At 46.1% G+C, this 16,598-nt stretch overlaps 1 non-coding gene across 1 annotated transcript; it reads right to left on the bottom strand.

Annotated features, from left to right (window-relative positions):
* Window positions 1-11,885: 11,885 nt before the first annotated feature.
* MIR8908F (microRNA mir-8908f) lies at window positions 11,886-12,030 on the bottom strand. The gene has a single exon (NR_128879.1). It is a non-coding gene; the product is annotated as a microRNA mir-8908f (primary transcript).
* Between the last annotated feature and the right edge of the window lie 4,568 nt (window positions 12,031-16,598).

Raw genomic sequence — 16,598 nt, forward strand, 5'->3', positions numbered from 1 at the left:
CCCAGGTGGCTCTGAGGTACCCCTCCATGGGTTTAAGGCAGACTGCTAAAAAGACACATGAACCCCATCCCCGTGACATGACAGAGAGCCAGCAGTAACATGGTTCTTGGTGAGCACTGCTCTAGCACGGCACCAGCTGCTACACTTCGGCTACATGTAAATCAGTACCTTCCTGGGGAGGACGCTGCTCACAGCTAGGGTCAAGGGAGATGCCGGGAGATACCCGGCCCCAACTGGACTTCATGTAAGGCTCATCCTCCTGAACCGCACCATGATAAATGTTCCCCCAATTTATCCATCAACTTAATGATGCAGATGCTTGACCTCCAACTTGGATCTTTCCTGCAGTGAGGATCCCCTCAAGCCTTCCCTACTTACCTGGGAGATAATGAGGCTCCAGAGAGGCTCCAGAGGTTCCACTGCTAAGAATGAAACCTTGTAAACTTTTTGAGAACTAAGAGGTGGACCAGGTATTTACCAGCACCTTCTATGGTTCAAGACAGTTATCTTGAATATACGTACATCCCCACCCCGATCAACCCATCGGGAGGTCATCACAGATGTTGTTTTTGTTGAGCATTATTCAACCCAGAAGGGAGCCATTATACTTCACCTGCATAAGCAGCAACCCCCTGGGCAGGGCACTGCACACATCAGGCCTCAACACAAATGCTGCCTGGGGCCCAGTGAAACTGCACACATAGCTCCCATCCCAATTCCACCACGTCATGTTGACTTTATGCACAGTTCCTCCTTAACCCTGGATGATGCCAACCTAATGCTCATGAACATGCATGGTAGTTCAGTAAGGAATCCCTTCCCGTCTCTGTATTTTCCTAGATGGTAATGCAGGCCCAGACAGATAACGTCTTGAAGGTTTTTTTCGTTATTTTCTTCTATCAGGAAGTATCCTCATCTTGTCAAATCTGCCCATGTTCACATGGTTAGGAACTGGCAATTGAAATCATTCTGAGGATGCCAACTGATCCAAGTGGCTGCCCAGGTCCTCAATGAGGTGAGGGCAGGAAGCTCTGTACCACATGCGCCCCCATCCACAGCATCACACTAGACACCACAGACGTTCTCCTGCAGCATCCCTAAACCCAGCAAGACCTCAATTACAGAGACTCCCACGTCCAGCAACTTGCTAGACAGGCTACTACACGCACACAACATGGATGCAAGCTAGAGAACTACCCTAGTGCCCCTCACCGTATCAAAGGCAGCCTTCCTCTTTTTCCTCATATCTACTGTGAGGAGTCCACCTACAATTTCTCATAACCCCAGGCGGTATGGGACCACTGTCTCCATCCACCTTGCATCCTTCCCCCAGTGGGGATCCCCTCACCTTCTCTAGGCTTCCCAGGATGAAGAACAAGACCTACAGAGGAAGGTTGTTGCAGTTCTCTATTCATCAAATAATAACAATGTACCTTTTATAACCTGCCCTGTTCACATGGACCCCATGTGGACACCCATGATCCAGGTGGCTGCCATGGATCTCCAGAGTTCAATGCAGACATGTCAAGGACACACACCTATCTTTCTCCAACATAAGTTTGAAGGCAACCCCTTAGAGATATTTTCTTTTTCATTCTTTATCCAGATAGGAGTCATTAACATATATCAAAAGAGATAAGCACAATGCTGGGAAGGGCACTGTACACACCTTGACTCGGGATTACCTTGTCTTCCCACGTGTAATCTGAATCACGGCTTACATCTCACTCTCACCAAATCATGACAACTGTACAAAGATTTCTCCAGAATCCTAGAGGAAGCTGGCACACTGCTCTTCAACCTACAAACCTCTCCCGCTGGGTTATCTTCTAACATGCTCCATAGTAAATGTAAAATTATGAGGACCCAGAGAGAACGAGCTTGTTTCTGAGTTTCCTTTTCATAGTAGAAAGCACATCTCTGTCTTCTCTAAATGCTTCAACGTTCAGATTCTAGGAATGAATCACTTAAATCCTTAAGTATTCCTGAGATCAGACGTGGGTGGCTGGTAAGGCTCTACAGTTGCAGGCAGCAAGATCAAGCACAGGTGCATCTCTATCTTGATCACTCCTCTCAAGGTAAAGACAAAAATGCTTGTTGAGCATTTTGCTCCCCACACAAGCAAGAAATACTAGACTAAGTAATTAATATCCTCTTTAGTAGCATATTCCACAAATCATAACTAACATTAATAAAAGATCTGACCAAGACCACTTGTACAACCCACATGTAGCTTTTACATCTACCCATTACATTATGACTATATGAAAAGACTTTTCCATGACCCTAGAAAAATCCAAACAACTGCCGACAAACTTGGAAACATCCCACACTTGGCATTCCCCCACTTGCTCTACACTGTACTGGATGATTCAGGGGACCCAGACAAGCAGCTTCATTCTATATACTCTTTTATTAGAAAAGACGTTCATATTCTCTAATCCATGGACACTCGCATTATTAGGAATGGACCACTGGAATCACCTGGAGATGGCATAAGCTACAGATCACTGGCAGGAACATTTTGTTTCCAATTCAGAAGTGAAGACATGGGCATCTCCAGTAAAATCACTGTTCCAAGGTGACCAGAAACAATGTTCTCAATACCATAGTAATCAGAGAGGTATGAAATGAAGACAGGGTAAGTGATGAGCACCCCTCTCTGAGCTAGGGAGAGCACACAGAATGGCCTCAAGGCTGAGAACCTGCCAGGTCCCAGTTGGGCTCAGAAAAGGAACTTTCATGTCTCCACCCACCACACAGCAATGCCAGTACCCAGTGTGGTTCCTTAGTCATAGAAAATGCCAACCCAAATTACATGGAAGTTAATCCTCATTACAAATGAGGATCTTAACTTAATTTTCACCGGGATGATGACCAGGACCCAGAGAAAACATAGTCATGTAATCTCTTTCTTGTAGAAAGCATCTTCCTCTTCCTGAAAGTACATCACATTGTGAGGAACAGTGTTGAAATTTTAAGGGTAGTTGAGATCTAGGGGGCAACCAGGGATCCCGTACATTTTAGACAGAAACATGAGGACATAAGAACCACCAGACCCAGCACCAGTATAGCATCTACCAAAACTGGTTATCTACTTAAGAGTTCCTGTTCCCTGTGAGAAAACAATTACACGTGGTCTAAGTGACTGGCACGTTTCTGAGCATAGTACTGTACACAAAAGGGACTTCAAAGTTTAGGCACTGTCCAGTACTGCTCACTCTCTAAAAATGTGCCTTTCAGGGCGGCTGGGTGGCACAGCTGGTTAAGCATCTGCTTTCAGCTCAGGGTCATGATCGCAGGGTCCTGGGTTTGAGCCCCACACCAAGATCCCTGCTCAGTGGGGACTCTTGCTTCTCCCTCTCCCTTTGCCCCGCCCCATGCTCAAGTATGTGTGGTCTGTATTTCAAATAAGTAAATAAAATCTTAAAAAAATAAAATGTAGCTTTCATGTTTCTGCACAACACATAATGGTCTCACAACCATATATAATGCCCAACCAGTGCCTTCCAATTTGCAAACCTACATTAGTGAGGATAAGCTCACCCGCCTACCTCTATCTGCATGATTATGAGGACCTAATAAGAGTAAGTTTCTTGGGAACACCTGGATGGCTCAGCGGTTGAGTGTGTGCATTCAGCTCAAGGTGTGATCCCAGGGTCCAGGATCAAGTCCCGCATTGGGCTCCTTACAGGGAGCCTGCTTCTCCCTCTATGTCCCTGCCTCTCTCTCTCTCTCTCGAAAAAATAAATAAAATCTTTAAAAAACAAAAGAATAAAAGAAGACATACACATGGCCAACAAGCACATGAGAAAATGCTCCGCATCACTTGCCATCAGGGAAATACAAATCAAAACCACAGTGAGATACCACCTCACCCCAGTGAGAATGGGGAAAATTAACAAGACGGGAAACAAATGTTGGAGAGGATGTGGAGAGAGGGGAACCCTCTTACCCTGTTGGTGGGAATGTGAACTGGCACAGCCACTCTGGAAAACTGTGCGGAGGTTCCACAAAGAGTTAAAAATAGAGCTACCCTACGACCCAGCAATTGCACTACTAGGGATTTACCCTAAAGATACAGATGCAATGAAATGGCAGGACACCTGCACCCCGATGTTTATAGCAGCAATGTCCAAAATAGCCAAACTGTGGAAAGAGCCTTGATGTCCATCGACAGATGAATCAATAAAGAAGCTGTGGTCTATGTATACAATGGAATATTCCTCAGCCATCAGAAACAACAAATACCCGCCATTTGCTTTGACGTGGATAGAACTGGAGGGTATTATGCTGAGTGAAGTCAGTCAATCAGAGAAGGACAAACATTATATGGTCTCATTCATTTGGGAAATATAAAAAATAGTGATAGGGAATAAAGGGGAAAGGAGAAAAAAATAGTGGGAAATATCAGAGAGGGAGACAGAACATGAGAGACTCCTAACTCTGGGAAATGAACTAGGGGTGGTGGAAGGGGAGGTGGGTGGGGGGATGGGGTAACTAGGTGACAGGCACTGAGAGAGGCACTTGATGGGATGAGCACTGGGTGTTATACTATATGTTAGCAAATCGAACTCCAATAAAAAAAATATACAAAAAACCCCAAGAGAGTAAGTTTCTTTCTGTGTATACTACTTCTAGTACCAAGTGCCTGTATCACCTCTGCTCTGCATGTGTCTATATAACAGAGTAATACTGCACCAAATCCATTTTCAGTGAAGCACAGAAAGCAAAGTGCTGCCAGAGTGCTCTTCAGTTCAAAGCAGCCAGTTCAAGACTTTAACACCAGCCCTATTCGGTGATACAAATGCCAACATAAATGTTTTTCCTGAGCATTATTCCATACACAGAAGCAACAAGTACACATACACTTAATGACTGGCAACTTTCTGAAGTGTACTATAAGAAAGCACGGCTTCAAGGTGAAGTACCTGTCTAGCTGGCTCCCAAAATCTAGCTCTCTTTTCATCACCCACATCATGACTGTATGGAAGATTTTCTATCACCCTAGATGTCAATCCTCTGCCTTCCATTTTACAGTCAGAGACTGGCTCACTTAAACATACAGAGTAGGAGGTTCATCACCTGCTCCACATATCCTCCACATATCCTGTGGGTGAGTTCCCACAGACACAAACTTCCTTCCATGAACTCTCCATTTTCTCTAATTTATACATCAACCACTGTTAGGAATAGATCACTCAAGTGAACTAAAAGAGTTCTGATATCCAGGAGGTTCCAGGGCCATTCTTGATCAAAATCAGAATGCTCAAAAACAGACATACTTCCACAACTAACATCAGCCCAAGGGCCACCACGAACATCTTTCTTGTTTATCATTATGCAGGCAGGCACTGCTTTCACATGCTATCAGTGTTCGGCACATTTCTCAGCAGGACACTACACACTGCATGACTCTAAGATATATGAATGACCAAGTCCTAGTCACATACTCACATGTTGCTTTCATGATGACAATACAAAGATTTCTGCATAAATCTAGACAATGCTTAAAAACTGCACCCAAACTTGCCTCTTTCCCTCAATAAAAATACCCCTACTGACTCGACACTTAGCTGCCTGATGCTGGAAACCCAAAGATATGAACCTCATTCCTGCATACTCTTCTATTAGGAAGTATCATCGTCTTGCTTCTGAAGCTGTTCACATTATTTGGAATGGGCCGGATATGAGACTCAGTTTGCTGGCACAACATTCCAAGACTCAACTCAGGTAACCCAAATACAGATTCATATAGCTCTCACTTTGCTCTGAAGGATAACACTAAGTTTTTCTTCTTGAGCATTATTCGACCCATCACACATTAAAAGCACACAAAGTGTTCATCAGCTACCTAGGTAAAAAGTACGCAAAACAAATCACAGAGTAGAGAACCTATCCACTCCCCTTCACATTCTCAAATACGCATCTCATGTCTGTACTCACAATATCATAACTCCAAGACTTGGGACGCCTGGGTATCTCAGTGGTTGGGCATCTGCCTTTGGCTCAGAGCATGATCCGGGTCCAGGGATCCAGTCCCACACTGGGCTCCCTGTGGGGAGCCTGCTTCTCCCTCTGCCTATGTCTCTGCCTCTGTGTCTCTCATGAATAAATACATAAGTAAATCTTAAAAACTCCAAGATTTTTCATAACCAGGGGCACCCGGGTGACCCAGTGGCTGAGCATCTACCTTTGGCTGAGGTCATGATCCCAGGGTCCTGAAACGGGAGCCCCACATCAGGCTTCCCGCACGGAGTCTGCTTCTCCCTCCACCTAGGTCTCTGCCTTTCTATGTCTCTCATGAATAAATAAATACAATCTTTAAGAAGATTTCTCATAACCATAGAAAATGCCAACCCAGTGCCCTCCAAAAAGCATCTCTCCCACTCTGCATCCCCTCACCTGCTAAAGGTTTACCTGGATGATTGTGAGGACCCAGAGAGAGTAAGTTTCTTCTCATGTTCACTTTTATACCAACAAAGTAGCTGAATCTTCTCTAATCTTACGAGGGCACAATATTGTCAGTACACCACTGAAATACCTGTAACAATGTCGGAGTCCAGGTAGCCACAGAGTACCTTACAAGTTCACTGCAGGAAGCTCAAGGACCTCTTCAGCTCCATCATCATCACGTGCCAAGGCCATCACACACGCAGTTTTTACTGACCATCAGTCTGTCAACAGAGACCTAGGATACATACAGGCCACATGAGCTGCACCTGTCTGGGAAGGGCACAGCACAAACGAGGCTTCAGGAGGACGATATGCCCAGGCCTTCTCACTCCAACCAATGAATCTTCATCTCTCCACTCACCACATCATGAGGACTCTGCCTGTGATGTACCATAAACCGAGAAAATTCTGATCCACGCACCCACAAGTAATCATCCATTCACTGGGGAACTTCTCATGGTCTCAGTATTTACCCAGATGGTGATCAAAACAGAGAGAAAAGCCCGTTCCCGTGTTTTCTTCTATAAGGAAGTACCTGCACCGTGTCTAAGCTGTAGGTGTTCCCATGGTAACACTGGGCCGCTGCAATCAACACAGTACAGGAGGCCTACATTCCAGATCGGTGCCTGTGCCCCCCTTGCTTCATGGCAGGGAGATCACACACCCATGCTTCTCCATCCCCAGCCTGGGTCCGAAGGCCATCAGAAAGAGTTTTCTCTTCATTGTTATTCTACCGACACAGGCCCTGGTATCAGAGCCAAAGTGATCGGCACCTTCAGGGGAGAGCATGGAACCAGCATGGCCTCAAGGTGGAGGATCACCCCAGAATGCCTGTTCTCAAAATACAGCCTTCATGTTTCCACCCATTGTATCCTTAGGATTCTATCACAGATTTGTCCATAACCTGCACAGGCCCGACCCAAGATCTCTCACAGCTGTACTTTCCTCAATAAGGAGCACCTCATTTGCTCCACATTTACCTTGGTGATGATGAAGAGCCCGTGAGAAAAAAGCTTCTTCCTGTGTTTCTTCTTCTGTAAGGGAGTATCTCATCTTTTCCAAGCTGAAGGAAAGCACAGGGTTAAAATGGACACGTGAAATGATCTTGACGGTCCCTAGGGTCAGAACCAGGTAGCAGACAACGGCCTCCTGGGCACAAGGCGGGCAGCTAGCATCGCATGTGCCTCCAGCCCTATCATGGGCCAGCAGGCTAGCACGTGCTGGGACTAGGGAGCATTCCTCTGCCCACACAGGCAGACCTTACAAGATAGGCATCGACAAAGACAACCAGCCAAATGCCCCCCTTCCGGGCATTCTGCTCTCCCTCCATCTAACCGCGAGGGCTACACTCGAGAGCTTGGCACCATTGGTCATGATCCCAGCACACTGTCTCAGGCCGTGCCCTGCTCTCAGGGAAAGGCCCTCACCTTCTCTGCATTTGTGTGGAGGAGGAGGAGGGCCAGAGACAAGAAGCTTCTTCTCAGTGTTTGTCAATCTTCATAAAGTTTCTTCATCATCTCTCACGTGTAGGCATTAGCACTGTTAAAGACAGACACGGAAACCATCTTAAGGAGACCTCAGATCAGACCCAGGGCGTTCTGGCTTCAAGTTCAGAAACTCACACACTAGCACCCCCTTACCCAGCATCGATCTGAAGGACATTTCAAATATCTTTTTAATATTTTTGTGGATCATCACTCTATCCAGACAGATGCTACTGAGATGTCATGTAATCAGCACCTTTTGGGTACAGCGCAACTATGGGCATGGTTCAAAGCAGTTGACCAAAGCAGTCCTTGTTACACTGAAACTTACCGTAATTTTTTACAATGCTACAAAATGCCTATTAACTGCCCTCTTCCTTCATACTTCCCCTTATGGAGCAGCCCTTCGCCTCCCTGTGCTGACCTCAATGAATGTGAGAAACAATAGAGCAAAATCTTAGAACCATTTTTTGTTCTTCAAATAGGAACTATTCGGGACACCTGGGTGGCTTAGTAGTTGAGCATCTGCCTTCGGCCCAGAGCGTGATCCTGGAGTCTCAGGATCAGGTCCCATATCGGGCATCCTGCTGGAGCCTGCTTCGTCCTCTGCCTCCGTGTATTTCATGAATAAATAAAATCTTAAAAAAAAAAAACAAATAGGAACTATTCTCTCCTCTTCCCTCAGTGTTCACACTGTTAGAAATGAAACACTAAGGAGCATCTGGGTGGCGCAGTCAGCTAAGCATCTGACTCTTGGTTTGGGCTCAGGTGCTGATCTCACAATTGAGATCGGGCCCCACATCTGGCTGTGCATTAACCAGTGTCTATTTGTTCCTCTCCTTCCCCTCTGCATGCACACATACTCCGAATCTCTTTCAAATAAATGAATCTCTAAACACAAAAAAAAAGGGGAACCTGGTGGCTCAGTCCGGTGATCAGCCTTTGGCTCGGGCTGTGATCCTGGGGTCCTGGGATTCTGATCAGGCTCATTGCTCAGTGAGGAATCTGCTTCTCCCTCTCCCTCTTCTGCTCCCTCTACTGGTGCTCACTCTCTTGCGCTCTCTCTCTCTCTCTAATAAATGAATAAAATCTATTAAAAAATTAAAATAGAAGAAATAAAACACTAAAATCACCTTGAGGATGGTTGAGATCCACATGCCTCCCTCTTTAGTTCCAAGCAGAGGGCACCAGGAAACAGCACGTCCGCCATCCTCCCTGGTCCCAAGGCCACCATGAACATTGTGCCTGTTGGAGCATCACTCCCCCAGAAAGACACTGCACATTTCTAGGCAGACCGCTGCAGTGTAACTCAAGGGAGATGACCAGCCCAGTCAACACTGAACAAAAGTGGCTTTTCAATGGTCTCAATACAACTTCACTGCGACTTTGATTCAACAGTTTTCCATGACATTTAAGGAATGCCGACTTGCTTCCCTGCAAAACACAAACCTCCCAGCAGTGTGGATCACCTTCCCTGCTTTACAGTCACCCAGGTGATTATGTGGACACAGAGAACAAGAGAGTTCCTATGTTCGTTCTTTAGGATAGATCATCATTTTCCCTATCTAAATATTCACATTGTGTGGAATCCATCTCTGAAATCCAAGTTGAGGATGCCTGAGATGCAGGTGGCTGCCAGGGCCCTTCCTGAGTTCAAGGCAGAGAGCAGAGGGACACAAGAACGTCTGTACCTGTTAGGAGTCTGAAGGTCACCACGACGTTAACTTTGGTGAGTCTTACTCTACACAGAAAGGAGATAGTATAACATAGTTCAAGGGATGAGAACCTGCCTACATGGGTAGGGCACTCACAGAGACTGGCTCACCTGAGAGAACCTACCAAGTTCCCCTCATACTCAAAATGTAGCCTTCTCTCTCTCTCCATCACAGCAGGAGAAATGAACCAAGTGTTTTCCCATAACCCGAAAAAAATCCCCAAATGCTGCCCTCTGGTGTGCAAACCTCCCTCAGCAAGGATTCCTCTGGAGGATTGTGAGGACCCCCAGGGAACAAGCTTGTTTCTGTGTTCCATTCTTTTACTGGGAAATACGTTCACATTTTTTTCTAATCGGTGTTTGCATCGATCTAAGAAAGGGACCACAGAAATCATTTTGGGGATGCCAGAGATGCAGGTGGCTACCAGGGCCCTCCTGTGTCCAAGACAGGCAGCTGGAGCTGAGGGACACACACGTCTGTATCTCTGTCATTGCTTTGAAAGAAACCACAAATGCCATTCTTGCTGCATGTGCCTCTATACAGAGGGCCACCAATGCCCCTTAGCCTTCTTACTAACTGGCACCTTTCTCGACAGGGCCCTGCATACAACATGGCCACGAGATGGAAGACATGCCCAGAACTTCACACTCTTCTAACTACACCTTTCACCTCTCTCTCACCAGGACAATCATTCCACACACATTGTTCTTCATCTCTGGCACAGCTCTGACACACCGAGCTACAACTCACAAACCTCCCTTAGCAGGGATTCCCTCGTCTCCTTTCCCTTTACCTGGATGATGGTGAGGACCCAATGGGAAAAATGTTTCCCTCTTCGCTTCCTCTATCAGCAACTATCTTGCTGTACTATCATCTCTAAGTGCTCACAGTGTTAGGAATGCACCAATGAGAGCATTCTGAGGGAATGCAAGATCACACACAGGTCTTCCTGGCACCTTCTCAGTCATACTACACATTACAAGCGTGTGTGCATGTCCATCCAATCACATTCTGCTCTCCCAGGGGTCTGGAAACACTTGCATTTCACATACCATATTCAACATGATTCATGTTAGAGGACCTGCTCAAGCCCCCTTTTAACCCTGAAAAGACGCTTTCACCCTCTCTCCCCACCACATCATTGTATCATACCCAAGATTATTCGATTACCCCATACGAGGCCCACTCACGGCCCAGCAACTTGCAGAATTCCCAATGTGAGTAACCTTCAAAGTTTCAATGTTTATGAACAGGATTAGGAGGACACACTTGACAACAATTCTTCGTTTCCACTTTCCCAAAGGACGTTCCTTCATCTGCTCTGATGTCTTGGGGTCACATGGTTAGGGGTATACTACTGAAATCATCAGGGGGAGAAGTCTGAGACCAGACACAGGTGGCTACTAGAGACTGGACATCAAAGAATACAAGTAAATACAAATCTCCAGCCCATCACTGGTCTAAAAGCCAACACAAATGTTACTGTCCTTGACAGTTACAAAACTGTTTTTACAAAACCTGTAGAGTTTTTTAAAAAGTGACTGGCAGCCATCTGGGCAGTACAGACAGCCCAATTAGGTAGAGAATCTGCCCAGTATCCTCTGTACTTGGAAATAGACTTTTGATCTCCATGGACCTCATGACTGTTCCCATAACATTTCCATAAGCCTAGAAAATGCCGGCCCCATGTCCTCAACTAGCACTCGTCCCTCCATGAGGATCCCCTCAAGCACTGCATGTGAACCTAGAGGATTATGAGGACCAGAGAACAAGCTTGTGCCTTGTTCTCTTCTCTATTACAAATATCTTCTACTCCTCCAAACAGTAGGTGTTCACATGATTCACAGCGGACCACTGGAATCGTCTTGAGGGAACCGGCGATGGAAACCAGCACGTTACCTATGCCCTCCTGGGTTTAAGACACACAGCTCAAGAACACATGCCCCTCCATCCCCACCGCTGATCTGAAGGCTCCACACATATCCGCATCGAGTATCACTCCACCAATAGAAGGGCTATTACTCTTCCCTGTGTGACACACACTTTCCCCAGCAGGGCACTGCCCATGGCTGGGCACAAGGTAACAAGTATCTTCAACCTGGAAGTGCTTGGTGTCAGGAATCGAACACTGAAATCATTTTTGAAAACACGTGACACTAGAACCAGATGACTGACAGTGACATCCTGGGCTGCTCAGGGAGGCAGCTACAGGTCCCGTTACCTGTAACCCATCACAGTCCCATAGGCCGGTGCATCTGTTGTGCTGGTGAGCTTTGCTCTACTCAGGCTTGCAGTCACTACAAGTGAGTCTATGTGATGACCACCTTTCTGAGTAGGGCACTGCACACAGTCTGGATCCACAAACAGAACCAACCGAGTCCCCCTTGCAGTCAGTCTTACACAGATCTTTCTTCTCTCTCCCCACCAAATCATGCTGACTGTACATCCAAGTTTCCATAATCCCAGACAGTTCCAAAAGGCTACCCTCCAACTTGAATGTGTCTTGGTGGTGATGCCCTGACCTGCTTGATGTTTATGTGAGGCCTTTGGAGAGCCCAGGGAGTACCAACTTATTCCCACTTTGTTGTTTTCTTTACAGTTATCTTCACAAAATCTAACCTTTGAGTGTTCACACTGTCAAGAAGAGAACACTGAAATCACCTTGACGATTGGGGAGATTCAGGTGGCTCCCAGGGCCCTCCTCAGTTCAGGGCAGAAAGTACGAGGATACCATCCCATCCACCTCAAATCCAGGCCAAAGGCCACTACAAACGCTATTCCAGAAGTGCATCACTCTACCCAGAGAGCCACCAACTACACGCTGCCCATGTGATCAGCACCTATCTGGGCAGGGTGCTGCATACAGCATAACTCAAGGTATTAGAGCCATGCGGTAACCTTGAAATAGTCCAGTATAGCTTTCATCCCTCTCCTTCCCACAGCATGAGGACTTCACTCAACATTTTTCTATGACGCTAAACAGTGCCATCATACTTCCCTCCAATGTAGAAGCCTCACTCGGTATGGATCCCCTCCGCTCAGATGATTATGAGGGGCAAGAACAAGGCAGTTCCTATGGTCATCTCTTCAGTCTGCGAAGTCAGTCTGAAGCACTCTGTTACCTGAAGGATCCTGTGGACCCAGAGAGACCAATCTTGCTCCTGTGTTCTTTTAGGAAGTGTCTTCACAATCTCCCCATCAATAGGATTCACGTTGTTAGGAATGGACAACCAGAGTCATCTCAGGGATGTCCAAGATCCAGGTGGGTGCCAGGGCTCCTCAGTTCATGGGAGGCAGCTCAAGGACAGGCTTCTCCATCCCCATCACTGTTCTGGAGGCCACCACAAATGATGTTCTACCTAGAGGGGCATCCATTACATGTAAGCAAACTGATCGGCAGCTTTCTGGGCAGGGAGAACTGCACACAGCATGGCTTTAACACCCAGGCCCTGACTGCTCCTTCTCTCGCTCTCAAACACGGTCTGCATCTCTTTCCCCACCACACCATGACTATACCCAGTATTTTTCCATACCCTGGACCATGCTGATCCACTGCCTTCCAATTTCCAACCTTCCCTCAGTGAGCATCCCCTTACCTGCTCCAGGTTTACCTCAATGATTAGGAGAACTTCGGGAGAACAAGCTCATCTCTGTTGTCTTTTTTTATTGGGAATGAGCTTAATCTTCTCTAACCTGCAGGTTTTCACACTGTTAGGAATGCAACTGTATTTTTAAAGATTTTATGTATTTATTTGACAGAGAGAGTGAGCACATGTACGCACAAGCAAGAGGAACGGCAGGCAGAGGGAGAGTGAGAAGCAGACACCCCACTGAGCAGGGAGCCTAATGTGGGGCTCGATCCCAGGACCCTAAGATGATGACCTGAGCTGAAGGCAGATGTTTAACCAACTGAGTCAACTAGGCGCCTCAAGAACACAACTTTTAAAATGGTTTCCTTTGTCTAAAGAAAACAAAACAAAAACAAAGACACATCCACCCCATTCTCTTTCCCCCTCAAATCCCTTCAAGCCACATATGCAGAAAACAGAATAAAGACACCCATAACCCCCTAATGAGAAACCAAGATACATTTGAAATGGCAAGAACAGGAATATCATTTCCTCCCATCCCTTGGGAGAAAACTGAACTCTCAATTCATCTCCAATGAATTCCAGACAAGAAATAAATTCAGATCCAAAGGCTGTCCCTTTCCTATCAGCTCATATGATTTCTTCTACCTTTCCTAGGGAGACTGAGTGGTCAAAGCAGAGTTTACTATCTTTACATTCTGAGACTGAGGCCTGTAGTGCTCACTTTCCCTACACCCATCTGGATCTGAGGCTGTTGTGAGAAAATACAGGAGATTCCTTACCCTCAACCAGCTTTTGTCAGGATTGGAATGTAACTCGCTCCCACCTGATGCCATCAACCTGCAGAAGCCTTCACCTGTCATCCTGTGGAAAAGCTGGACACAGATGTGGACAAGGACTGCATTTCTTTATCGAGGCAAAATTAAGACTGGAGTTCAGAGCAGGAAGAAATATGCCACTTCTCCAGGACCTTGAACATCAATAAATGCATGAGGACAAACATCTGTAATCAATCCTCCATAATTTCAAACTGTCACTGAGTCTTAGGTGGCATATTTAGCACATACAGATGCAGGTAGGCTATTTACCATGGGGCAAACCAGCCCCAAAGATATCAGTGGTGTACAGTACGTGAGATGCTATTAAGTATTTCATTTTATTTCACTGCTCTGAATCTTAAGTTATGTGAAAAGAAATGAGCAGAGATAAGAATAAGAGCCATGAGGATGCCTGGATGGCTCAGTGGTTGAGTGTCTGCCTTCAACTCAGAGCATGATCCTAGTCCCATGACCAAGTCCCACATCAGGCTTTTCTGCTACTCCCTCCGCCTTGTCTCTACCTCTCTGTGTGTCTCTCATGAATAAATAAATTAAATTAAATTTTAAAAAAAGACTAAGAACCATGAGAAATTATATTTCCAAAATGCTTATGTACACAGCAGGTAATGAACTCGGGGCTATTATGTAGGTTCTCTCATTTACCCTCTTGACAAATTCCTATCAATTTTTGTGCTTCAAATAATTACAGTTCTCATAATGTTAGTTATAATTACGTAATTGTTAGAACCATGACTAGAGGGGTACCTGGGTGGCTCAGTCAGTTAAGTGTCTTACTCTTAATCTCAGTTCATGTCTCCATCTCAGGGTCATGAGTTCAAGTCTCATGTCGGGGGTTCCATGCTGGGTATGAATAGAGAGGGAGAGAGAGGGAGGGGGAGACAGAGAGGGAGGGAGGGGGGGGAAGGAAGGAGAAAGAAAGAGAGAGAGAGAGAGAGAGAGAGAGAGAAAGAAAGAAAGAAAGAAAGGGAAAGAGAGAGGGAGGGTTATGAGGAAGGGGGGAGGGAGGGAGAAAGAACGGGATTTTCCATTGGGGAAAGGGGAAAGTTTCCCTTTTCCCTTTCCCTTCGCCCTTATCCCTTCTCCATCCCTTCTCCTCTCAAAGGGAGTCGAAAGGAGAAAGGAAAGGAAAGGAAAGGAAAGGAAACTTAGAATAATGCAAAAACTACCACAATTTATGTAAGAAAGGTTTAACTGAGCAGTCCTGAGTTGCTTTCATCCTACACACAACCAAGAAAGGCCCATTTTCAGTACTGGCCTTCGGCAGAGGCCCAGGAGCTTAACTCTGACCCTTTGAAATGTTGTCTGATAAGAGTATTTTTGTATGTCTTTTGAAACACTGGACCAGTTTATGCTATCACTGTGCTTTATAGTGAACCAAAGAGTTTATGCTACCACTGTGCTTTATAGTGAACACCCAATTTTGCTCTGGGAGTCGGCTTTGAATAGCTGAGGTCAATCATGGAAATTCTACTCGCCTAGGTGACAGATTCCCAATAAAAACACTGGACACTTGGGCAGCCCCAGTGGCGCAGTGGTTTGGCGCTGCCTTCAGCCCGGGGTGTGATCCTGGAGACCCAGGATCAAGTCCCACGTCGGGCTCCCTGCATGGAGCCTGGTTCTCCCTCTGCCTGTGTCTCTGCCTCTGTCTCCGTGTCTCTCATGAATAAATAAATAAAAAATCTTAAAAAAAAAAAAAAGCACTGGACACCTAGGCTTGGGGAAGTTTCTCTGGTTGGCAAGCCTTCACATATGCTGTCACATTATTCCTGGAAGAATTAAGCTCACTCTTTGTGCCTCCACTGGGAGGGGCACTTGAAAGCTTTATGCCTGGTTTCTCCTGGAATTCAGGCCCTGTCCCTTTTTCCCTTTACTCATGTTAATCTGTCTCCTTTCACAGTAATAAACTAGAACAATGAGTACAACCGCTCCTGAATCCTATTAATCCTTTAAGGGGAAACATTGAGCCTCTGTACGGTCTTAGGAACCCTCTTTCAAAACAAAATCCCGTACATGGGGCGTCTGGGTAGCTCAGTGGGTTAAGCACCAAAGTCTTGATTTTGGCTCAGGGCTGTGGGGTTGAGTCCTGTGTTGGGCTCCGCACACTCGGTACAGAGTCTGCTTCAGACTTTCTCCCTCTCTCTGCCCTCACTCCCCTCCTCGCTCACTCGTGCTCTCTCTCTCTCTCAAAAAAAGAAAAAAAATCCATACTTAACCAAGAATCATTTAAATATGACATGGTACACCCTTTGTCCTTACTTTCAGGACAGGCAATTTGCTTGGGGATTCTTTTTCTTTTTTTAAAGATTTTATTTATTTATTCATGAGAGATACAGAGAGAGAGAGAGACAGAAACACAGGCAGAGGGAGAAGCATGCTCCATGCAGGGAGCCCTATGTGGGACTCGATCCCAGAACTCCAGGATCACGCCCTGAGCCAAAGGCAGATGCTCAACTCCTGAGCCACCCAGGCATCCCTGCTTGGGGATTCTATGCAGATTCTCTTATTTGCCCTCAA

Source organism: Canis lupus, chromosome X (genome assembly GCF_011100685.1).
Source record: "Canis lupus familiaris isolate Mischka breed German Shepherd chromosome X, alternate assembly UU_Cfam_GSD_1.0, whole genome shotgun sequence".
Classification (NCBI taxonomy): domain Eukaryota; kingdom Metazoa; phylum Chordata; class Mammalia; order Carnivora; family Canidae; genus Canis; species Canis lupus.